The following is a 24705-nucleotide window of genomic DNA, read 5'->3' as shown; positions in this document are numbered from 1 at the left end:
GCATTTTGTTTATTGTTCCAATAAGACCTCCAGAGGAAATGGGCAAGAATTTTACTTTTATAGAAGAAAGTACATGGATGGATGGAGAGATGGGCCGACAGATATCTATTTTCCAAGATACAGTTCTTGAGGCAAAGGAGTGGTGACGTTTGACAGGTTTTAAATCTTCCCATTTGTGGTAATTCTGACAGCCAAAAGTTCCAGCAATGAAGTGTACCTGAAAATGAAAAGTACTGCCATCTGTTCTCTGTAGTCAATAAGAAGGCAGGTTTCCAAATACTGATCTCATCTCCTCCAGTGTCAACAGAATTTCCTAAGATTTAATGAAGGACAGATTTTGCCCTGGAATACATGTGTGGCACATTGTCGCTAGTCGTTTTTAAAAATTTGCTATTAGCTGTAAACGCAAATGAAGTCATTTGTGATTACGAAACCAATTTTATCAGAGTCAAATTTATGTTCTCCTCTAGGGCACTCATATGGGAGGCTGATGACTGGAGAGACAGAGACATTCTCAGTGTTTTCATGCCACGGCGATTGTACCACTATAATCTTATATAACACTTGTTGTGTACTTTAACACACTGCTACACTTTGAGCATCAATGGGAAAAAGGAATGACAAACAGATCCCACCCATCTCTAATCTTGAGATGTGCATATAAAACATCTTGCTTTCATCTGGTTAACTAAGCATAAAATTATTAGAGTATCAAACGTGATAATCTCTCATCACACTTGTTAAGATACAGCTCCACAGTTTTCTAGATTATTCATTCCGTTAGCACTGATAAAATAAATATCCGGGAACAACTCCATATGCCACTTTCCTTCACAAGAGCACCTTCTATTCGATAGCATTCCCAAGGAAGAGAAGATATTTAGAGAAATTTGAACTAAAACGCTGGTGATTTTTCAGGACACCTTAAATATATATATATCATGCACACAAATTGTGGAAATGTGGAGAACCCGACTTAACATTAGAAAACTGAGGAACTGAGAGAAAACAGAATTGACCAATTCCGCCTTCCCCGACCCCAAAAATGGAAGCTGGCATACTGAAGAAAAGCGCTTGCAGACTTAGGGCAGATCCATATCATACAATTAGAGCACACCCAATGCAGGCTGAAATCTCATGGTTTCTGCCCCAAAAATATTGGGAACTGTACTTTGTTAAGGTGCTGGTAACCTTGGTGTTATCAGCACCATGCTCTAACCAACTGAAGCCCCATCATTATATGGAAAAGAAGCAAAACAACCAGCCAATTTGACCTGTGGGGAAATTCCTTATTGATTCCCTAAATGAGGCCCAGATCCTGTTTGAGCAAAGCGAATCCCCTTCGTCACTCCAATAAAAAATGTTTTTGGCTGCAGCCTTATGTAACAGAACATCCTGTCTCTAGTTAATTGTGGCACTCAGTGATGTCCCAGAGGAAAAATGGGGAGAACCACAACCATCTGCAAAAAGGGAAGGGAAAAGGCCTGGCTGGGCCAATGAGTTACAACAGAAGCCACCAGACTGCTATGGCATGCATGAGACTGATAAGGGACAAATGTATTCAAATTCCTTAAAAGGATTATCGGCCCCTGTAGCGGCTGCTGATCTCTGTAGCTTGTTGGTATTTGCAGATCAGACTTTCTGCGGTAAGAAAACCCAGCAGCCTCTGAAACTAGGCACAGAATGCTGCATATTTGTAAGCGTAACCAAATCAATATCTGGAAACTTGTCTGAGACCTGTCTTCATATTATTATTACTAGTCAAAACTGTTAGGAGGATGATAAGTTTATCTGGATCTTTTTTTGATAATCACCTGAGTGGTTCTTCAGTGAAAAACTTGAAAGCAAAAAAATTACAAATCAGCAGTGGACCTCTAGATACTACGCATGAAGTCCTATTGCCCCTGGGAGGCATCCCAGAAGCCATATAATGCATCAGGTTGCTCTCTTTGAGAGGAGAGAGAGAGAGACAGCGCTCTGACATTAGTGAGGGAGACTGAGAATTCAACTGCATTAGTTTCTTTTTAAAGCGTTTTAAATACGTTATAATACTGTGACACCAGATGGCGCTGTAGAGATCCATCTTCCGGCAATGTGATTTTCCATTATGACATTTACAATGTGTTTTCCTTAAACTTTTTTTTTCTGTGTCTAGAACCAGCCTAAATGTTCGATTCACTATTCCTGCCTCTGGGGCAACTCCTGTGGCTCTTTCCTTATTAACACCAAAGCACCAATATTGGTAGGGATGGGAAAATAGGCGTGTTGAGGACAATAACAGTGAGATCTGGGGTTTCTTTTAACAAAAACTGGAAAGGGATGGATGAGTATTTACTTCTGCCCTGCCAGCAACAGCCCAGCAGGGCATTGGATGAGACAGAGACACTGCTTTCATCTCTCCCCATACCCACAACTTTACGATTGGATGGAAATAAAGTTACTACAGCACTGCCCTAGCTCAGTGTTGAAGGCAGAACCTATTTTCCCGAGAATTCTAGCTCACAGCAATCCAAGTGAAAAAGTACAGTGGTACCTCACAAGACGAATGCCTCGCAAGACAAAAAACTCGCTAGATGAAAGGGTCTTTTGTTTTTTGAGCTGCTTCGCAAGATGATTTTCCCTATGGGCTTGCTTCGCAAGACGGAAACGTCTTGCAAGTTTGTTTCCTTTTTCTTAACACCATTAATACAGTTGCGACTTGACTTTGAGGAGCAACTCATAGAATGTGGTGTGGTAGCCTTTTTTTTTGAGGTTTTTAAAGACTTTGGTGATTTTTGAAGCTTTTCCAAAACTTTCCCGACACCGTGCTTCGCAAGACGGAAAAAATCGCAAGACGACAAAACTCGCGGAACGAATTAATTTCGTCTTGCGAGGCACCACTGTACTGCATGTGGTAGAGAGGGAGAGTTTCCCCCATTTCCCCCTGACGTGGTCTTGCTGAAAATGCGCCTCCCTGGAGCTGCTATTTGCATCAGGAAGAACGCTCCTGGGAATAACAGATTTGGATATTCCACAAAAGAGGAAGGGTATCTTTTTATATGCGACGGCGGCAGCAAGAGTTTTGATCGCAGCAAAATGGAAGAGTAATGAAATCCCCTCTATACAAGATTGGATCCAAAAGCTGACAGAATATGCCGAATTAGATGGTTTATCAGAAAAAATAAAGAATAAATCAAAACAGGAATTTGTTTCAAAATGGGAGGTTTTCAAAGATTATCTGAAAAATAAATATAGTAGTTTAAATTCTGTTGCAGCATTCGAGGAACTTCAGTAATACTCGCAAGGTAGATATAAGAAATTAGATTTATTGAGAATAAGTTTAATTATGATAAAAGCGTATACTGGCAAAAAGTAATATGAATTTGAAATATGGAATAGACGGGAGGTTGGGTCTTTAATGTTAAGACCAATAGATGTTTTATTGTTTGCTAAGAAAATTATGTGCCTATGGTTATTTTTGTAATTTGTGTGTAATTTGGTATTTGTGTGTGTGTGTTTTTTTCTTGTTGTATAAATAAAAAACTTTTTTTTAAAAAAAGGAAGAATGCTTCCAACGGAAGGTGAAGATAGTAAGAATCAAGGCTGGAATGAACCAATGAGAAGCAAGACACAATATCATGCACAGTTATCACATTGAATTTAACTATTGTCTTCTGTTTGTTACCTATTTTCTACTTAAACCCGCCACTGATATTTAATTCTTAACGTGGAAGGGAACCTGTTTTGTGCATGCTCACACTATTATAATGAGTGGGCCTTTTAATCTACTTGAATTCCTTGTTCCTTTAAAATGTTATTTGGTGGTGGGTGTAATTAAGGATTTGTGGGATACGTTAATTTTAAATGCTAATCTGCTCTGATCTGTGAAACCTATCAGTGTCTCCTGAGCACCGCATCATTGAATCATGAGAGCTGAGATACGGCACTGCGAGATTGAAGCACTTTTAATTCGGTCTTGTTGACCTTCCAGTGGCAATTTGAGGATGGCTGAAAAATGAACCCTTCAATGATAAGGCTGACTGTCACTGAAATTTAATTGTCCCCGGCGTTGGAGTGATTAGTTTTAGGGCCTTCCCTTGTCAATGCTTGAGCTGGCGTTGGTGGCATCAATAAACAGAATACTTTATCAGCTCTGACAGTTATGCCTGAGAGCTATGATTTAAGATAAACCTGTTTGCTGGAGAGAAACACCTTGGATCCTATTGGTGTTTGGTTTGGTTTTTACTTTTTTGACTTCTAGGAAGTAGTAGTTCTGGTCCAGAGTCTGCTCTCCATGCTTCCTGCATCCTTGCAACCAGTAGCTAATCCCTGCACTTAAAGGTATAAATGGGAAAACAAACAAAATGTCAAGGCTCATTATGGGAGAAAACACCAGACCTTAGTCCATAGCAAATTGAGTGGTGACGTTTAAAAATTATATAAAGGTAAAGGTAAAGGGACCCCTGACTGTTAGGTCCAGTCGTGACCAACTCTGGGGTTGCAGCACTCATCTCGCTTTATTGGCCGAGGGAGCCGGCATACAGCTTCCGGGTCATGTGGCCAGCAGGACTAAGTCACTTCTGGCGAACCAGAGCAGCACACGGAAACGCCGTTTACCTTCCCGCTGGAGGGTATTTATCTACTTGCACTTTGACGTGCTTTTGAACTGCTAGGTTGGCAGGAGCAGGGACCGAGCTACAGGAGCTCACTCCACCGCAGGGATTTGAACCGCCAACCTTCCGATCGGCAAGTCCTAGGCTCTGTGGTTTAACCCACAGTGCCACCCGCATCCCAAAAATTATATATACGTATATAAAATCCAGCGCATGTCTACACACTCTGGTAAGCTGCTTAAACTTCAGGTGGATCTACACACAGGAGGAAAAACCCGCTATAAATAAGTCAGAAATTAGATCAGGTAAAAAACTATGGGAAATCACATAGAATTTTTTTCTGCTCTCGACACCACACCATCTGGTGTGGCATGTTTATATCGCATTCAAATCATTGTTTCTTTACTAACGTAGCTGAGTCCTTTATTGGGTATAACAGATGCCTCACAGACAGACATATTGCACCATATTCATCACTCCTGATCTAGACATTTGTGCAGAAGCAGCTTGTCCGGTGTGGTGGAGTCGTTGCATTAGCTTTCTGATCACCATTATGCTTATTTAGAGGGAAATGGGAGAAGCCAGGCAGTGTGGAGGTCAATGCAGGGCAAACACACCAGCAGAGGCAATCTGATATTCCTGCTGGTGGATTTCCACTGCACCAATCTTCCCACCAAGACTGAATTAAAAGACGCCTGCTTCTTGGGAGAAAAGCAATGACAAACCTAGACAGCATCTTAAAAAGCAGAGACATCACCTTGCCAACAAAGGTCCGTATAGTCAAAGCTATGGTTTTCCCAGTAGTGATGTGTGGAAGTGAGATCTGGACCATAAAGAAGGCTGATCGCCGAAGAATTGATGCTTTTGAATTATGGTGTTGGAGGAGACTCTTGAGAGTCCCATGGACTGCAAAAAGATCAAACCTCTCCATTCTTAAGGAAATCAGCCCTGAGTGCTCACTGGAAGGACGATATGATATGATATCTTTATTGTCATTGTCCCTTGCGGAACAATGAAATTGAAAACTACATAAAACTACATAAAACTACCACAAAACTACATAAAAACTACATAAAACTACTACAAAACTACATAAAACATTCAAAAAACCCTAAAAACTCTAAAACCCCATTTTAAAACACACTATACTACAGAAACCCCTTATGCTGTGTTTAGAACCAGAATTGCATTAGCGTAGAAACTGTTTTTCAGGCGGCTAGTCCTGGCCTTTATAACCCTATACCTTCTTCCAGAAGGCAGAAGCTGAAAGAGATCATTTCCGGGGTGCGTACTATCATGTGCTATCTCTGCCGCTTTCTTATGACACCTGGCAGCATAGATTTAATCTAAGGTGGGAAGAGTGCACCCAATAATTCCATCGTGAAGCTGAGGCTCCAATACTTTGGCCACCTAATGAGAAGAGAAGACTGCCTGGAAAAGACCCTGATGTTGGAAAAGATTGAGGGCACAAGGAGAAGGGGATGGCAGAGGATGAGATGGTTGTACAGCGTTCTTGAAGCTACCAGCATGAGTTTGACCAAACTCCGGGAGGCAGTGGAAGACAGGAGTGCCTGGCGTGCTCTGGTCCATGGGGTCATGAAGAGTCGGACATGACTAAATGACTAAACAACAACAACAATCTCCCCACCACCTTGGTCCATCCTGCAACCCACCAGCTTGGGAGTGTAACGGCTCCGTCCACCCCTGAAAGCTGCTTCTCCATCTGTGCTGTGCCCTGAACAATATGGCTCAAGCCCTCTCAACAGTCTCTGCAATAGTCCTTGAAGTGTTGGCCCAGGGTGGTGGTAACTGGGCTCTGCTTCAGAGAGGAACACCATGCAAAGATAACTGCAGTGAATGGGCTTTGTAGAGCAGTAAGTGCCGTGTGGATACCTCACCTCACTCTTAGTGCTATGTGTATAATTATTCACCGATAAACTTGATCTGAATCACCTCCTTTATTGTTGGGCAGATGAAGGACACCATTAAAATGTATGCAATACCTCTGGCAGAGCCAGTAAATTATCTGTGCTCTCCTCTGGAGTGTCTAATAAATATAATAAGCATGATGATTAATCTAATCACCGAGTTGATAAGAAGCGGTAAACAATCCAGAATCCAAATGAATGCTTTTTGTCTTTTCTGGGACGGGGGTGGGAAATTTGATATCTAGTCTGCTCATTTTACCAGCTGGCAGAACAATAGAGTTCCCCATTTCATTATTTTTTTTTAAGATGCAATTATAATTGAGATATTCATACAGGTTTCACCAACGAGATGAAGAAAATTGCAAACGCTTCCCCCTCCCCAAGTCAGCATATACTAAATTAAAATCCATTGTCATAAATTCATTTCAGTTACATTTAATTCCGTGGTATTGTGGCGTGGGCGTTTTTCCTTGGAGTCGCAAATTTCTTATTAAACTCTTTTCCTATTCCCCCCCCCCCCCAGATCCATCATTCCTCTGGATCACTCGACCACATAAATGGAAGAATACTCCATTTGACACGTGTCTTCCTGATAGTGTTATGAAATCCCAAACCTAATCTTAAGAGCAAAATCCATGTTAACTGTCACCAAATTTCCCTCTCTGCAAAATTTTCCTTGGTTTTGCTTTATGGGGTGTTGCTTCAAACTTAGCAGTACATACAATTCAACTGCGGGCCTGGAAGAATTTCAGTTTTCAACTGAGAATCCTCCAAGGCAGAAGGGAGCAGGGAGATGTTCTGCTGCATTAGGTTGTATCCACAGGCTTGTGAAACTAACCTTCACTGTAGCCTTTGTCATCCTGCACAAAAGACGTTCCACAAGCTGGTGTAATTGCTGTGATATAGGTAAAGGTAAAGATAAAGGACCCTTGGACAGTTAGGTCCAGTCAAAGGTGACTATCGGGTTGTGGCGCTCATCTCGCTTTCAGGCCGAGGGAGCCGGCGTTTGCCCACAGACAGCTCTCCGGGTCATGTAGCCAGCATGACTAAACCGGTTCTGGCACAACGGGACACCGTGACGGAAACCAGAAAGAACGGAAATGCCATTTACCTTCCTGCTGCAGTGGTACCTATTTATCTACTTGTACTGGTGTGCTTTTGGACTGCTAGGTTGGCAGGAGCTGGGAAACAGCAACAGGAGCTCACACCGTCACAGGGATTCAAACCACTAACGTTCTGATTGGAAAGCCCAAGAGGCTCAGTGGTTTAGACCACAGTACCACCCATGTCCCAAATAAACAAGCACACAATCACTGATAGGTCCACCCACCACTGCGAGGCTCAAAGCAATGAAGACAATGCCCCCCCAGCTGTTGTCATTGGCTGTGGGTTTCTTGTGATGTCACAAAAGCACTTGGCAACTGAGTGGATATAAAGGCAGGCCAAGGGGAAAGTTCTTTTCTATTTCCAAGAGGCACACCTGGAAATGGATGTGACATTCAGCACTGCCCAGGTTTCTCCCACTTGCAGGAGGCAAAGTGGTGAATGGAAGGAAGCAGTCCTCTGGCAGTGGGATGCTAGGGAGCAATAATAAGGCAAGTTTGCTTGCTTGAAGGCTGCTGGTATCTGTGGTTGGAAGCTGGCGGATGTCTCATGATGGACCTAAGAGAAGCTGGCAGATGTTGGTGGATGGTAGCTAGTGGCTTTTGGATTCGGAAGTTGGTGGAGGCTACAAGGCTAAAGCAGACTGGTGTTTGTGGATGTCGGCTGATGGAAGTTCCCCTTTGGAAGACAGTCAGCAGAAGCCAGTGGATCATTGATTGAAGCCAGGGCAGGAACGTGAATGGATGTCGGCTGGTATATGTTTGTGTGAGTACATGGGATGTTTCAAATGTGGTTGAGGCAGAATGGTTGTGATGGCCTGGGCATCCGATTCAGAGGCTGAACCGGAGGAATCCCAGCCTGCACAGGAGTCCCCCCTCCAGGGCCAGCTGAGCTGGGGCAGGGCCTTGATTCTGAAGCGCCTGCACCTGGGCCGGATCCTCAGGAGCAGGCACCAGGTGAATCCACTCTGGCGATTGAGGACGCATTGCCTACAGGTGCACCTCTCCCAGCCTTGTCAGGGGAAAGTGAGTCTTCCCCTGGGTCCAGTAACCCACCGGCCTCTTCTGGACTGCAGAGGCTCAGGGCAGAGAGGTGGAGGGAACTGGTTTCTCCCAAGAGGAGTGCTCGCCTTAAGGCCAGGAGAGGCGGGTCACCTGGGGGCCGGGACCGCCCCTGGCCTCAGAGAAGATAAAGGCCAGTCAGCCCGGTCCCAGGTTGCGGGAGCAACGTCGTTGAAGAGCTGTTTCGGCCAGCATCCAGTCCTGTTTCCCCAGAGTTCCTGTCCTTGCCCGGCTCCTCGCTGTGGACCCCGCTTCGCCCGTGGAGGACTGTCTGCCGACCCTCGACTCAGGTCCTGGACCTCGCCCCATGGTAACCTCCCCCCTGGACCAGCACAATGGTGTTTGCATGTGCATGAATGTGATGTGTGAAAGAATAGATGAAACCCATGGGAGGAGGGAGATAGGTTTCAGAGAATTGGAGAATCAGAGAATTGAGTTTGGGAGGCACCGTGAGGGTCATCTAACCCAACCCCTTACAATGCCAGAATCTTTTGCCCAATGTGGGGCTCAAACCCATGACCCTGAAATTAAAAGTCTCATATATTTTGTGTTTTCATGTTGTAATGTTGTGAACTGTCCTGTGGTCTTTGAATGAAGGGCAGTATTCAAATTTTAATAGCAGCAATAGTAGTAAACTTGCACTGGAGCTGGGACAGAGCAACGGGAGCTCACCCCATCATGGGGATTTGCACCGCCAACCTTCTCATCAGCAAGCCCAAGAGGCTCAGTGATTTAGACCACAGCGCTACCCGTGTACTGTTGTGATATAATGGTGACACAAAAAGAAAGCTGTAATGCACATGCAGGGAGAGGGTCATTGGTGGTATGCATGCAATGCCACAGAGAGAAAGAGAGCAACCGCAATGCACATTTCAGGGAGAGGACCAAGCAACAACCAGCAACATTCATAATAAAAAAATTTGGACAAAGAATATGCATCTTAACACATTCTAAAGCAGGCATAGGCAAACTTGACCCTCCAGGTGTTTTGGGACTACAACTCCCATCATCCCTAGCTAACAGGACCAGTGGTCAGGGATGATGGGAATTGTAGTCCCAACCATCTGGAGGATGTTTGTCTATGCCTGTTCTAAAAGCAGTAGCATCAATGATGCAGGCTGCATATTCAAATATACTTAATTGAGAGGCACTATTTTTTCTGTGTCCCTATATAATTATCAACTTCTCCTAGTGTCTTTTCTTTAATTGCAAGCAGCTGTGGGAAAGGGAAAGGGTTTGGATCAGCGTTGTGGCACTAAGGGATGAGGTTAATGTGGGATGTAAGAATCAGGTGCAGTCAAACACAACATTGCTAGAATAGACATGAAGGTTGTCTCAGTCCTCCAGCCGGAACTTCCTGCTTTCCAGGACTGAGATGAAACTTCCTTTGTGTAACTTGAGATGGGCATGGCCTCTCCTGAAGTAGAAAAGAACCAGAACCACAGGCTGGCGACCATCTTGTCTCCTCGTGTCTCTATCGATGCCATCTTAACAACAGCACTTCTAAGATGCACCCTTGGCTCCAGGCCAAGAGAAGAATAGGGGGGCGTTCTCCCATAAGGAGATAGTCACCACATTTAAACTATGTTCTAACCTTTAAAGTCTGCCTTCTGGGAACCTTTGTGTGAACAGATGATTACAGTGGTACCTCGGGTTACATACGCTTCAGGTTACATATGTGTCAGGTTACAGACTCCGCTAACCCAGAAATAGTGCTTCAGGTTAAGAACTTTGGTTCAGGATGAGAACAGAAATCATGCTCCAGCAGTGTGGCAGCAGCAGGAGGCCCCATTAGCTAAAGTGGTGCTTCAGGTTAAGAACAGTTTCAGGTTAAGAACGGACCTCCGGAACGAATTAAGTACTTAACCCAAGGTACCACTGTACTTGTCAGTAAACGTTTTATACTTTACAGAAGACTGTGTAGCGTCTTATTTTAGGCGGGATTGAACGGGGGAAATACCAGGAAATATTTACAGAGACTCTATCGAGTCTGAGCAAGCTATCTGCTGTGCGTGTGTTTAAAAAAGGGAATGTTAACTCTGCTGATTTTGTTGAACTTGTAAAGATAAGTTGGGACAGGATATCTTAGGCAATATATCCTTCCCCGCATCCCTAAACATTCCCTTTCCCTCATGGTGTTTCCCTGATGCAAATCACATACACGCACATTAGATATTAAACATCGGGGAGTGGGAAGATGCAATGTCCCAGTCTGCACATAATGGCTTAGCATGAATGAGCAGAGAGTTGACAGTCTTTACAGGGAAGGCATCCAAGGGTGGGTATTCTATCTTACTGATCAGTGTGTGCAACAATATGAATGTCATTTAGCTGTTGGGAGCTCAGAAAAGATCTAGCACCTGAAGCTCACATATTCTTCCTGAAATAGAGCTTTAGAAAGACGAAAATGTTGTTCCTGTCTTGTTAGATAAAGGGCAGAATATAAATTGGTTTTGATGTTATGAAACCATACTGACCTACATTTAGAAACAGCGCGGGTGTGGGTGGCTTATATTGATTTGTTTAATTAGCTAGATATTATGTTTGCTTTTTATTTAACAAAAAATAATAGAGCCTTGAGGCACCTAAAAACAGATAGATTTTATTGTGCCATAAACTTTTGAGATCCTGAGCCCAGGTTGCCAGGCTGAGGGAGCATTATTCTCCTTTAGCCAATAGGCATGCACAAGGCTTCAGCATAGGGAAGGCAGAATCAGTCCATTTGGGTTTCTCATTTTTCCAGTCTTCAGTTTTCCCCTTTCTGTATCACTTTGTGATTTTTAAAAAACCACACCAATCAACGTGAAAATTCAGACATATTTTCATGCATATTTCTCCTGTCCACACATTTTTGTGGGACAATTTTGCCTAAAATCCTTTTTTCTTCTTCTTGCAATCCATTTCCCCTAATTCAACCACAACATGATTCCCCCCCCCCCATCCTTTGTTCAGAGAAAGAGAGAGGGGGGGAGGAGGGAGGGAGGGAGGGAGGGACTGTTGGGAAAGATCAGAAACCAGGAAGACCAAGTATTCTTAAAAGACTGGAACAACTTTTTCACACATTTGAGAGACCACTGCAAACAGCTGGAATCATTGGCAGGGATACAACGACACTTGTAAAGTAACATGAATGTTGGATACTATGATTAGAGAATAGATAGATTACAGTAAAAGATGCAGAAATAAAAATTAGAAATGGAACCCATGGCTGGAAGGAAGGAGGTCTGAAGGTTCGAAAGAATCATTGTTTAAAAAAAATGAAATTGTTATGTTTGTTTTGCACAACCTTTATGTAAAGGTAAAGGTAAAGGGACCCCTGACCATTAGGTCCAGTCATGGCCGACTCTGGGGTTGCAACGCTCATCTCGCTTTATTGGCCGACGGAGCCAGCGTACAGCTTCCGGGTCATGTGGCCAGCATGACTAAGCCGCTTCTGGCGAACCAGAGCAGCGCACGGAAATGCAGTTTACCTTCCCGCTGGAGCGATACCTATTTATCTACTTGCACTTTGACGTGCTTTTGAACTGCTAGGTTGGCAGGAGCAGGGACTGAGCAACGGGAGCTCACCCTGTCGCGGGGATTCGAACCGTCGACCTTCTGATCGGCAAGTCCTAGGCTCTGTGGTTTAACCCACAGCGCCACCCACGACCCTGTCTTTATAAAGGCAGTTAATCAGCTATAATAATCTTCGGTCTATGCTTGAGGTGTTCAATTTAGCCCATAGTCTTACTCATGAGATTGAGTCAAAATCAGCTTTCAAATCAATGAAAGCAGAATAATAATAATAATTTATTATTTGTACCCCGCCCATCTGGCTGGGTTTCCCCAGCCACTCTGAGCGGCTTCCATAGAAACCAAAAAACACTAAAATATCATACATTAAAAACTTCCCTGAAGAAGGCTGCCTTAAGATGTCTTCTGAATGTCAGGTAGTTGTTTATCGTTTTGACATCTGATGGGAGGGCGTTCCACAGGGCGGGCGCCACTACCGAGAAGGCCCTCTGCCTGGTTCCCTGTAGCTTTGCTTCTCGCAATGATGGAACCGCCAGAAGGCCCTCGGCGCTGGACCTCAGCGTCCGGGCAGAACGATGGGGATGGAGACGCTCCTTCAGGTATACAGCACACTGCGAGTTTCCTTAGTATACTTATCTATGAGGTGGGCTAGGACAAAGCAATGGTCCTCCTTGAGAGGTCCAGAGGTGGCAATACAAGAATGGGCTCCCCATTTGTGGACTGCTCTCCCCAGGGAGTCTCGCCTGGCACCTTCATTATATATCTTTAGGGCCCAGGCAAAAACATTCCTCTTCTCCCAAGGCCTTTAGCTAATTAAACAATCTATGACTTTTTAAACTGCACATAGGTTCTTGTTTTTGCTCTTTATTATGTTATATATATTGTGTTTTAATATTGCAAACCACCCTATGATACTCAGATGAAGAATGCTATAGAAATTTAATAAATAAGAAAGGTAGCTTATCTCCACTGAACTGCTGTTGCAGATCAATCCTGCTGTAGCATTTAGGCCCTGCATTAAAAGGCCTATTGCTACCCCTTTCATTTCGTAGCATTTTCGCCCCACATATGTTTTCCCATAAGACTTTATGTCTGCTTGCCTGTAACACGTTAGCACAACAGTCCCTCTGATGTATTTGTGTCAGATCTAGATGAGTTGTTTTAAGATTGTTTGCAAATGCTTTGTCAAATATATAAATCATTCTCCATACCAAAAAAGGATTTTCTGAGTTTTATTGCCTAGAGGTATATGAATTAGATGGGGAAAGTCTTAAGCAATTGCTTGCAAGACTGATGTTCTATCCTTGTTTTCCCCAATTCAGGGCAATTTCAATGTAGCAGTAACCAGAAATCAATGTTGCTGCTGCTTCAATTTAAAGCTTTTATTGGTGAAGAGAGAGGTACTGTATTACATTGAAATAATCCTTGTTATCTACTACAATCGCTAAGCAAAACTCCACTTCTCTTGTTTAGCTGAGCTAAATATCACACTGACAATCACCGTTCCCTCCTACCTGACCACTACATTTTCACTCCTGAAGTAGTTTCCAAGATTTTGTGATCTACAAGTGGAGAAGTAAATACCATGTCTGAGTGGATGTAGCAGCAGGAAACAGGTTAGCTGACTGCTTTCCAACTGCATATTCTTAATGTGCCCCAGACATTTTGTCTTCCTTTCACCTCAAGATATTATGAAAGAAGTAGTTAACCTACATTTCAGACAATAATGTCTGGGAATCAGTGTGCTTTTACATAAGTGGAATGTGTCCTTTTATTTAAAATGCATCTCTGGGTGATTTGTGGGGCATAGGAATTCGTTCATTTTTATTTATTTATTTTCAAAATACAGTCCGGCCCACCACATGGTCTGAAGGACGGTGGACCAGCCCACAGCTGAAAAAGGTTGCTGACCCCTGGTCTAGGTCTTTGCTTCTGGAACTAAGTTTTGAGTTCTGGTTGACATTTGGGGACTGGGTTTGGAAACTGGAAACATCAATTTGGGGATTGGGGACTGCTCTGATGGCAGTAAGTCTCAGTCTTGTGACACTCCTGGCAAAATGAAAAGAAGGATGTCAACTTTTGTTTGTGATTCCTAGTTGTGATCCAAGCCACATACTCACTTGCTACAATTGCCATTTGTGGCTTGTAGCTACTGCATTTGCTATCATACCGATGATGATGATGATGATGATGATGATGATGATGACTCTGGGCAGCTCCCAACAGAATATTAAAAACACGATAAAACATCAAACATTAAAAACTTCCCTAAACAGGGTTGGCTTCAGATGTCTTCTAAAAGTCAGATAGTTGGTTGTTTCCTTGACATCTGATGGGAGGGCATTCCATAGGGCGGGTGCCACCACTGAGAAGGCCCTCTGCCTGGTTTCCTCTAACCTCACAGTGAAGGAACTGCCAGAAGGCCCTCGGAGCTGGACCTCAGTATGGGGGTGGAGACGCTCCTTCAGGTATACTGGGCCGAGGCCGTTTAGGGCTTTCAAGGTCAGCACCAACACTTGTGCTCCGAAACATTCTAGGAGCCAATGTAGGTCTTTCAGGACTGGTATTATATGGGCATGCATTCCGTTTCTGTGCAGGCGAGGGGCAGTCATGGTGAGTGAGAGGGGGTTTGCAGTGTTGGTTTCTGCTTTCCTTCACTGTGCAGCGAAAGGGCTTGTCACGAGACAGGTGTTTACATTCCACAGTCTGTACTGTTGGAGTTTCTCACGGGAAAGGGAGACTGGATGTGACGTACACTGGTTTCCTGTTTTTCACTGTACTTTGCAGTTTCACTTTGTGATTCTCTCCGAGCTGTCAGGGAGAGAGGATGCATTTTCTGCTCCGGCAGAGGCAAGATGTCTTTCTGTAATATACCAGCTTTGAACTGTAAATAAAGCAATATAGAGTATGCAGCACGTACTCCTCATCCTTCCGCTGGGCACGAGACTCTGCTTTAAATCAACACGTGGTTATGGGCTCCAGAAGTCGAATCGGAGTGCCGGCAAAGGATCGGAATGCAGAGGGACAGGTCGGATCGGAATCTGCTCTGCGCGTAAAAGTGATTGATGAGGTATGTGCTACTGCTCCGGGCAGCCTGCCAGCTTCTAGTTAATGGCTTTATGGCTGGACTTTGAACTTTTAAAGCCGGTTTTGCCGGGAATAGGCAAAAGGCTCCCAGGCACAAGTCACTATGCTGGGGAAATCGAAAGTAACTTTTAAGTGCGCTTTTGGAATAAAGCAGCTGCAGCAGTGACGCAGCAAGATTTAAAGCAGCATATATGACGCTGAAGGCTAATGCCAGAGTCATGATGGCCCTTCAGGATGCTTGTGGGATTCCTAAGCTCAGCAAGAAAAATTATGCCGACTGGGTTCTGTATGCAGAGGCAATTCTGCGGAAAGAGGGTTTGTTTGAGGTGATTACAGAAACCCCCCCAGCTCCAGTTACAGATGCATGGGAAGCTAAGGATTCCAAAGCAAGGTGCGTTTACATCTGATGGAGATGCAAAATCTGAGACATGAGCTGCAACAGAGAGGACTCAACTTTCCAGAGGCTGTGTATTCTTTCATGATACTACAATCTTTGGGTTCAGGTTGGGAGTCTGTTGCAACCCAGATTGCTGTGCAGCCAACCGCTCAGCTAACAGTGGACTATGTAACTGCCGTGATTTTAAATGAAGCAGATCGCCGGGGTGCTAGCTGCATGGGCAAAGGGGAGTCTTCACAGACGTCGTCCCATAGTGCAGTGGAACCACCAGATGGCGCCAAAGCTTTGAAGGCAGTGAAATGCTACTCGTGTGGACGTCTAGGCCATATGAAGAGGGAATGCAGATATCCCAGGGCCAAGACAGAGCAGCGCAGCGATAGCTCATCGCGCGGAAAAGGCCGAGGCAAAGGCAAAGGTCCGGTGTCTAGGACAACGCAGCACAAGGCTATGGTTTCACGCTTCACTCCAAAGGTTGCAGAGGTCCAGAAGACGTCTAGATCTTTCTTCGTTGTTGATTCAGCGGCGACCCACCACATGTGCAACGATAAGAGACTGTTTGTGTCTTTTACACCGCAGGAAGGTGCGATTCACCAGGCGGATGACCACACTATTCCCAGTAAAGGCTACGGAACTGTTGTTCTTCACAGTTTGGACTTATCGATACAGAATGTGCTTTACGTGCCAGACGCCAAACATAATCTGCTCAGCGTTGGACAGCTGAATGAGCGGAACATTGACGTTTCCTTCAAGAACAAGAAGTGCATCATCACAAAGAAAAATGATTATGTATTGCATGCTGAATATGTTGATCGTTTGTTTGTTTTGTATTATGATGATGTTGAAAAGGATGACACTTGTTGCATTGCAGGTTCTAACAAAAGTTTGCATGCAGAATGTATTCATGATTTTCACTGAAAATTTGGTCATTTGCATTTTGAGGCAGTATCTAAAATGCCTGCCTTGGTTGAAGGTATGACTATTAAACCCTGCAGGTACCACATGAAGTGCAAAGCATGCGCAGCAAACAAGGTGAAAATGGCTGCGAAAGGTAAGGTGTCTAGTAGGCAACCTACAGAACCATACCAGGTTGTTCATGCTGATTTAGTTGGACCACTAGCGCCCTCTTTGGGTGGAAATAGGTACTTCATGGTTCTCATTGATGCATTTTCTAGATATATTTTTGTGTACAATCTCAAGCAGAAATCAGAGGCTTTTCCTAGGTTCAAGGAATTCTGTGCTTGGTTGGAAAATGTGCACGGTAAGAAGATAAAGACTCTTTTCACTGATCGCGGGGGAGAATTCACTTCTCAGCAGTTTGAAGCTTTTCTGACTGAGAAAGGAATTCAACACGATTTGTCTAGTCCTCGCTCGCCATGGCAGAATGGACTTGCGGAAAGGGCAAATCAGACATTGCTTCAAGGGTTAAAAACCTTGCTGCATGATGCCAATCTTCCAGAGAGTTATTGGGCCGAATCTCTCTCGTGTTTTGTTTACAGTTACAATCGCAGGTTATCTTCAGCGATTGGTTGTACCCCCTATGAGAAGATGTTTGGCAAGAAGCCATACATCAAACACATGAAGATTTTTGGTTCTGACATGTGGGTTCGCTCACCACAAAACTCCAAGTTAGACAAGCGTGGATTGCATGGTATCTTTCTAGGTTATCAGAAAGGGTCTTACAGAATAATGATGACTGACTCTAAGACAATTAAGCTCACGAGAAGTGTTGAGTACAATGCAAAGTGGGGGGAGAATGTGGGAATTTTCCAATGTTATCCTGATGACGGTGATGAGACTGAGGATAGTCAAAAGCAACCACAACAACCCACACCCACTAATGAAGGTTCTGAGTCTGAATCTGAAACTGAATCGGGTGATTCAGGGGATTTCAAGAGTGCGAAAGCCTCTATGCGACCCTCTGAAAGCTCTGATCAAGAATTGGAGGAACCATTGTTCACAATAGGTCGTTTTTCTCCTAAGAAGGAAGAGGAGAGTGTTGAAGACTTAAGGCTAATTCGTAGGTCACAGAGAGCCACAAAAGGCAGACCTCCAAAGAGATTTGCTGATGAGTTTGCTACGATAGCAGTAACAGCTGTTAAAAGCTCCAAGAAGGTATTTGAACCTTCAAGTTTCCAAGAAATCCAGGGTTTGGATTCAAAGGAAGCTGAGCCATGGTTAAATGCCATGAAGGCTGAGCTTGATTCCTTAGAAAGGAACAAAACATGGAAGCTAGTTCCAGTAGTTCCAGGAATGAAACTGCTTGGAAGCAAATGGGTCTTCAAAGCGAAGACAGATCAAAATGGCAAGATAGTCAGACACAAAGCCAGATTGGTAGCCAGAGGTTTTGCACAGGTACCAGGTGAAGACTATCACGAGACCTACTCACCGACAGTGAGATATGAAAGCATTAGGCTTATGCTCAAGCTAGCTGCAGAGGAAAGTCTACACATTAGTCACCATGATATTAATACAGCTTTTCTGTACGGATCTCTGGATGAATCACTTTATATGCTTCCACCTGATGGCGTACAGGTAAAACAGGGATTTGTTTGTGCTCTGAAGAAATCCCTTTATGGTCTCAAACAAAGTGCACGGTGTTGGCACACAAAACTCACTGAAGTATTGTTTTCTCTAGGTTTTCAGCAAGGGAAAGCTGATCCATGTGTATTTGTCAAAGAGGAGGGGCAAAAGAAACTGTACTGTTTGTTTTATGTTGATGATTTGTTATTCTTTTGGAAAGATGTCGCAATGTACAATAACGCCCTAGCTCAACTGAAAGAGCACTTTGACATGAAAGATCTTGGTGAGGTAAACAACTACCTATCTCTGGAAATAGAGAGAGATCAAGATGGTAACATTCTAGTACACCAGTCACGGAAAATTGCTGATGTGTTAAGCAAACTAAATCTGATGGATGCTAACCCTGTAGACACACCGATGACAACAGGTTATCAGGTAGATGACACTGAAGAAGCATTTTCTGACACTACACTGTACAGAAGTGTGCTAGGCAAGCTAAACTTCATTGCCAGATGTTCAAGACCAGACATTGCTGTTAGCTGTAATTTGCTAAGCAGACAAGTCAACAATCCTAGTGTCAAGGATTGGAAAGCTCTGAAACGCATAGCGCGGTATTTGAAAGGCACTATGCATTACAGACTGAGACTTAACAATCAGAAGTCTGGTGGTCTTGAGATATTTGCAGATGCAAGTTTTGGAAGTGACACTACAGACAGGAAAAGTACGTCTGGAGTTTGCTACATGTACAATCAGGGTCTGTTTGATTGGTCATGCAAGAAGCAAACAACAGTTAGTTTAAGTACTTGTGAAGCCGAACTGAATGCACTATCGTATTCACTTAAGGATTGTGAATGGTTAGTACAATTGTGCAAAGATATGAAAATTCCTGTCAAATGTCCAATCCAGGTTTACCAGGACAACAAAGCATGTTTGGCTTTGCTGAAGTCTGAAGGTTGTAAGCAAAGCACGAAGCACTTGCAATTAAAGTTGCAGCATGCTAGGGAATGTATTCAGAAGGGACTCGTAACGGTGTCCTATATGCCAGGTAATGAAATTCCTGCTGATGTATTGTCCAAGATTGTATCAAGGGATCAACACTGTACCTATGTGCAGAAGTTGGGTTTGTACTGATATTGTACGAACACGCTGCCCAGTGATGTTCACAGAAAGGGGGAGGATGTTGGTTTCTGCTTTCCTTCACTGTGCAGCGAAAGGGCTTGTCACGAGACAGGTGTTTACATTCCACAGTCTGTACTGTTGGAGTTTCTCACGGGAAAGGGAGACTGGATGTGACGTACACTGGTTTCCTGTTTTTCACTGTACTTTGCAGTTTCACTTTGTGATTCTCTCCGAGCTGTCAGGGAGAGAGGATGCATTTTCTGCTCCGGCAGAGGCAAGATGTCTTTCTGTAATATACCAGCTTTGAACTGTAAATAAAGCAATATAGAGTATGCAGCACGTACTCCTCATCCTTCCGCTGGGCACGAGACTCTGCTTTAAATCAACATGCAGTGCATAGGCCAGCTACGGTGGAGTTTTTTTGCATGCATTTCATGTTTTCCGTGGGCAGGAGGAGTGACTGGGGGGGTGTTGGAGAGTGAAAAGGGGGGTTGCAGGGTCTGGTCCAGGGCACGGGGAGAGTTTTTGAGCGGGCAGAGGAGGCAGGGGTGGGTTGGACTTAGAGAGCGAAAGATGGGGTTTGCACTGTTAGGATCATCCTACTCTCATGAGGGACACGGGTGGCGCTGTGGGTTAAACCACAGAGCATAGGGCTTGCCAATCAGAAGGTCGGCGGTTTGAATCCCCGTGACGGGGTGAGCTCCCGTTGCTCGGTCCCTGCTCCTGCCAACCTATCAGTTCGAAAGCACGTCAAAGTGCTTAAGTACAGTGGTGCCTCGCAAGACGAAAAGAATCCGTTCTGGGAGTCTAGCGGTTTTTTCGTCTTGCGAAGCAAGCCCATTGACGGATTAGCGGATTAGCGCTATTAGCGCTATTAGCAGCTTTTAGCGGCTTTTAGCGGCTTTTAGCGGCTTTTAGCGGCTTATCAGCTTATCGGATAAGCAGATAAGCGGCTTAGCGGCTTAGAAAAAGAGGGGGGAAAGGAAAAAAAACCCGCAGGAACTCGCAAGACATTTTCGTCTTGCGAAGCAAGCCCATAGCAGATTCGTTTTGCGAAGCACCTCCAAAACGGAAAACTCTTTCGTCTAGCGAGTTTTCCGTCTTGCGAGGCATTCGTCTTGCGGGGCACCACTGTAGTTAAATAGGTACCACTCCGTTGGGAAGGTAAACGGCGTTTCCGTGCGCTGTTCTGGTTTGCCAGAAGCAGCTTAGTCATGCTAGCCACATGACCCAGAAACTGTATGCCGGCTCCCTCGGCCAATAAAGTGAGATGAGCGCCGCAACCCCAGAGTCGGTCACAAATGGACCTAATGGTCAGGGGTCCCTTTACCTTTACTCTTGTATAGGTCCCTGGCAGAGACACATGCCTGACTGGAAAGTTCTTTCCCTCCTGGTTGAGAGCAGTGGGAGGAGAGAGAGTTTTTGCGTGGACAGAGGCAGGTGGGTCTGAGGCAGAGACGTGGAGACTTGGAGTCATTGTAATGGATTGAAGTCATTTCTGCAACAGGTAAAGTGATTTTTAGCCCTCCAATTCCCCTCTGACCGGTCCCATATTTTGCTTGACGTGTCCTTTATTTTGTCCGACCAAAGGTTGCAACAGTAGGGATGGGGGTTAATGGTCTGTTCACTGCATGATTTTATCTGAATCAGACCTGATGTACTCTTTCTCGACAATGGACATGCACACACAAGAAAACACACACACATGCATTGCCTGTCACACTGCCAACTAGACAGCTTACCTTCTGCAGCCGGCCAAAATGTGGTTTCAGTCGATTCTGTCTTTATGCCTCTGAGCTACTAATTTAGAAATGCTAGGTTTCCCCTTGTTTTTTTCCTAAGCTGTTTGCTCTTGTTTAATTCTGTTTTATTGAGTTACAGCACAGCAAACACTGCTTCAGGCCTTCCTACTTCGCTTTCAGTTCTTGCAACGTTCTAAACAGGGTCAGGTTATATATATATATATATATATATATATATATATATATATATGCAGCATGTAAGAACAACAAGGTTTATAGCAGGATCTGGTTCTCTTCTTATGTCTGTTGGGCGCAGAAAGGATCATCCCTAAATGGCAAACACATGATGCACATCTTGTAAATCACTCGTTTGAGTGTGCACTAAGTTTAATGAGATATACCAGGCACAGGCAAACTTGGCCCTCCAGCTATTTTGGGACTACAACCCCCATCATCCCTAGCTAACAGGACCAGTGGTTAGGGATGATGGGAGTTGTAGTCCCAAAACATCTGGAGGGCCGAGTTTGCCTATGCCTGAGATATACGATCTCTAATACACACATTTCGTGTATTGTTTTGGAAAGTGTGACTATGGTTGCTTCACCTATAAATAAGAACTGAATTGAAATTCTCCTCCATCCCTCCTGAGATCTAATAAAAACTTATCAAAACAAAACATATTTGTGAACAGGCCGTTATTTGAATCTGCTCTGGAGATTCCCAAAAGAATGGATTGTAAATATGTGTAAGAACCAACTTTTTAATAAGTAAATTTGTGATTTAATTGTCTTCTCTCTCTCTCCCTCCCTCCCTCTCTTTCTCTGTAGAAGTCTCCTTCAATTTCAGAGCACCAAAATGAATATGAAATATCAGAATAATAAGGCAGACATTTAAGGAAACAAGAGGCTGATTGCGTAAAGATGGAAAACTGAAATGGAATATGAACAAGATCACTTTTTCCACAGCCCCTTGACCCTTGCGGTCAATAAAAAGTGGTTTATATGAAAAGATAAAAAGTGAATAAGGTTGAGGATGTGTATAGCAGGGCTTCCTTAGTTGTGATTATCCCGCTTGAGGATAAGAAAGACACGTGGACACAGTATATTAGAGGTCCAGCACTGAGGGCCTTCTGGCGGTTCCCTCACTGCGAGAAGCCAAGTTACAGGGAACCAGGCAGAGGGCCTTCTCGGTAGTGGCGCCTTCCCTGTGGAACACCCTCCCACCAGATGTCAAAGAGAACAACAACTACCAGGCTTTTAGAAGACATCTGAAGGCAGCCCTGTTTCGGGAAGCTTTTAATGTTTGATGTATTATAGTATTTTAATATTCTTTTGGAAGCCGCCCAGAGTGGCCGGGGAAGCCCAGCCAGATGGGCGGGGTATAAATAATAAATTATTATTATTATTATTATTATTATTATTAATGGGCAAAAAAAGGCCACAACTTTATTGATTACAGCATGTAAGAGGCATTGGCTTAGGCATTGGATAAAACAACAGAGCGTGACTCCACTCCCTCGGGGAGGGGTGGGTCTATCAAGGGTTAACCACCAGTAGGGGGAGCCTGTTGATGCAAATACAACTGAAAGCTCCCCCTGATGTCACTGGGGGTTGTGCCATGGCCCTAGCCACCAGCAAGGGCATCGGACAGGATCCACGACCGCCGGATTCCTTTACCGGAATACCCATAAAGTGGAGGGGTAGGCGATGGCCACACCCTGCCCTCCAACACACAACCATATTCCAATGCCTAAACAGCAGCACAATGGCTGAGAAACGCTGCCGGGCCGCGTTTGAGTGGCTAAACCCCGCCCCCAAGCCTCCAGCCGATTGGCTGGCCACCTTGGGGGTGTGGCACGGCAGCCAGAGCAGTAGGGCAGGGGGCGGAACACCCCTTGCCAAAGCAGGAAATGGCTCCTGCTCACAACTCCTCCCCTCCCTGGAGGAGAGGCTATTCAGATGATGTGTGGATCTCTTATTACTTGGGGAATCTCAGAAAATATCCCTGGGTAGGGATGTAACACCTGGATGGGTGGATGCCATTTTATGACGAAGTGCTGGGTGGATAACAGGAGGATCAAATATTGCATTCATTCTGTGTTTTGGAATTCTGGTATAATATTTCTACATTTCAAAATAAAAAATATGATTTTTAAAAATAAATTTAAAAAACCTATTCTGTGCAGATGAGATGAAATGCCAGGCTGCAGTTGCTTAATTTGAGCACCTTCATTTCATTGCTGCTGGGCTATACTGTAAATCTCAAGCATATTAAACACCCATTAAAGCCTTATTATTAGTCACCCAAAGCCGAACTTTCAAGCAAGCGCTGAGAAATAATTTTACCTGCAAGGTCTGCTGCTTTGGGAGAGAGCTGTCATTGCATCCCCCTCCTTAAGGCAGCTATTGAGTCCTCGTAGCCTATTAAAATATTCTAATCCCCATGCTAAGCATATGTTTTGGATCAGCAGGCCAAAAAACTACCGGCTTTCATTATCATATTGAAATCAGCACAGAAGGAGAAATGTCTTTATATGTGGTCTATCAGTTTGCCAGTTTCCGCAGCATGTCAAAGACTGAGATTCAGGAAAAGCGGCTTGTTGATGTCATCAGGCAGGGTCTGGTTCTATCATAGAGTTGTTAACTCCTGGATGTAATAAATCAGATACATAGATTGCTTCTGAGAGTGTGTCCATCTATCAAGAGAAAGAGATGGAGGCATGGAGGTCTGGGGGGGGAGGGGGGACTGGAGGGAGGAAGAAAATTAAGAAAAAATAATGGGGGGCTTCTATTTCTTGGTGGTGCATTTTTTTCTTTGTGTTTCTTAGTAGAAAAAAAATAGATTTAAAGTATCTTGTTCAGCATTTTTCAGAATTATGAGTTAGGTTATTTAGTTTTTAAAGCAGTGCTTTAGATGTAGATGTCGGTAAACTCCCAGGAATTTAAAGGAGGAGACTCTCTCCACACAGCCCCCCACCCCCCGGTATACAACGGGGCAGGTTCCCCTCTCTTCCTCTGGAAGTCTAACACCATCTCCTTTGTCTTGCTAATATTTAGGCGCAAGTTTTTCTCTAAGCACCATGTAGATACTTTATGAACCTCCCCCCTGTACGCTGTTTCATCTCCGCCTGCAATTAGGCCCATTATGGTAATATCATCTGCAAACTTAATAATTACTGTGGATGGATCAGATGATATGCAGTCATATCATAGAATCATAGAATCATAGAGTTGGAAGAGTCCACAAGGGTCATCGAGTCCAACCCCCTGCCAAGCAGGAAACACCATCAGAGCACTCCTGACATATGGTTGTCAAGCATCTGCTTAAAGACCTCCAAAGAAGGAGACTCCACCACACTCCTTGGCAGCAAATTTCACTGTCGAACAGCTCTTACTGTCAGGAAGTTCTTCCTAATGTTTAGGTGGAATCTTTTTTCTTGTAGTTTGGATCCATTGCTCCGTGTCCGCTTCTCTGGAGCAGCAGAAAACAACCTTTCTCCCTCCTCTATGTGACATCCTTTTATATATTTGAACATGGCTATCATATCACCCCTTAACCTCCTCTTCTCCAGGCTAAACATGCCCAGCTCCCTTAGCCGTTCCTCATAAGGCATCGCTTCCAGGCCTTTGACCATTTTGGTTG

The 24705-nt window shown here is 44.2% G+C and overlaps 1 long non-coding RNA gene across 1 annotated transcript; it reads left to right on the top strand.

The window, feature by feature from the left end:
- Positions 1 to 7999: 7999 nt before the first annotated feature.
- Positions 8000 to 22079, top strand: LOC308458467. The gene is made up of 3 exons (XR_013977446.1): positions 8000 to 8115; positions 20668 to 20828; positions 21891 to 22079. It is a non-coding gene; the product is annotated as an uncharacterized lncRNA (long non-coding RNA).
- Positions 22080 to 24705: the final 2626 nt, after the last annotated feature.

This window comes from Podarcis pityusensis (genome assembly GCF_964106645.2).
Source record: "Podarcis pityusensis genome assembly, chromosome: 11".
NCBI lineage: Eukaryota > Metazoa > Chordata > Lepidosauria > Squamata > Lacertidae > Podarcis > Podarcis pityusensis.
The sequence above is the reverse complement of the archived record's forward strand: the minus strand, read 5'-3'. Positions and strand labels throughout refer to the sequence as shown.